The sequence below is a fragment of the Nannospalax galili genome, unplaced genomic scaffold (genome assembly GCF_000622305.1).
Source record: "Nannospalax galili isolate Female #2095 unplaced genomic scaffold, S.galili_v1.0 scaffold696, whole genome shotgun sequence".
NCBI lineage: Eukaryota > Metazoa > Chordata > Mammalia > Rodentia > Spalacidae > Nannospalax > Nannospalax galili.
The window spans coordinates 404,696-405,861 of NW_008338534.1; positions in this window are offsets into that span (position 1 = coordinate 404,696).

Here is a 1,166-nt window from a genome sequence, read left to right on the forward strand (position 1 = left end):
CCTCTGGTTTTCGTGACTAGCTAGGCATTGTTTCTCTTTTGTATCGTCTCACCCCTCTATCATGGTTTTTCCACTTAAGGTGCCCCCACTTCCCCCCCCCTTTCTTCCTTACTAATACCCTTGCTCCTATGATCCTACCTCTGTTGAGCTTCTTCTTTCTCCTTATCCCCTGGGTTCCTCATATACCCTTCCCTCCCCCCTCCCTTAAACTAACCCAATTTTTATCCATATCTCCCTTATTAAGGCCTGTTACCTACTATTCTTCTCTTCAGGTTATTTCTTTTCCTTTACCTACTGTTTCCTTACCCTTGTCCTGGTTCCTGCAGTTATGTCTGTTTGCATACTTATTTATCAGAGTCTGATCCTAGGATCCACATATGAGGTAGAACATATGTCGATTTTTTTTCTGAGATTGTGTTACTTCACTTAGTATAACAGATTCTAGTTCCATCCATTTACCTGCAAATTTCATGATTTCATCTTTCTTTACTGCTGAGTAAAATTCCATCGTATATATGAACCACATTTTCATTATCCACTCATCAATTGAGGGACACTTAGGTTGCTTCCATCTCTTAGCTATTGTGAAAAGAGCAGCAACAAACATGGGTGTACAAGTGTGTGTGCAATAGGATGAGTTCGTTGGGTATATATCAAGGAGTGGTATACCTGGGTCAAATGGTAGGTTCATTTGGAGTTTTATAAGAGTTCTCCACACTACTTTCCATAGGGGTTGAACCAGTTTGCAGCCCCACCAGCAGCCCCACCACATCCTCTCCAACATTTGGTATCATTTGTTTTCTTGATGTTAGCCAGTCTGATTGGGGTAAGGTGAAATCTTAGTGGTTTTAATTTGCATTTCCCTGATTATTAGTGATGTTGAACATCTTTTAAGATGTTTCATAGCCATTTTTACTTCTTCTTTTCAAAACTTTTTCTTCAGCTCCTTAGCCCATCTTTCAATTGGGTTGCTTCTTGTCTTGGTTCCTCTGTTTTTTGAGTTCGCTATATATAATGGATATTGAACCTCTGTCAGATGTGTCACTGGTGAAGATTTTCTCCCATTCTGTGGGCTTTCTCTTCAATTCTCTGGTTGCCTCCTTTGATGTACAGAAGCTTTTTAGTTTAATGAGGTCCCATTTGTTGATTCTTGACCTTGTTTCCTG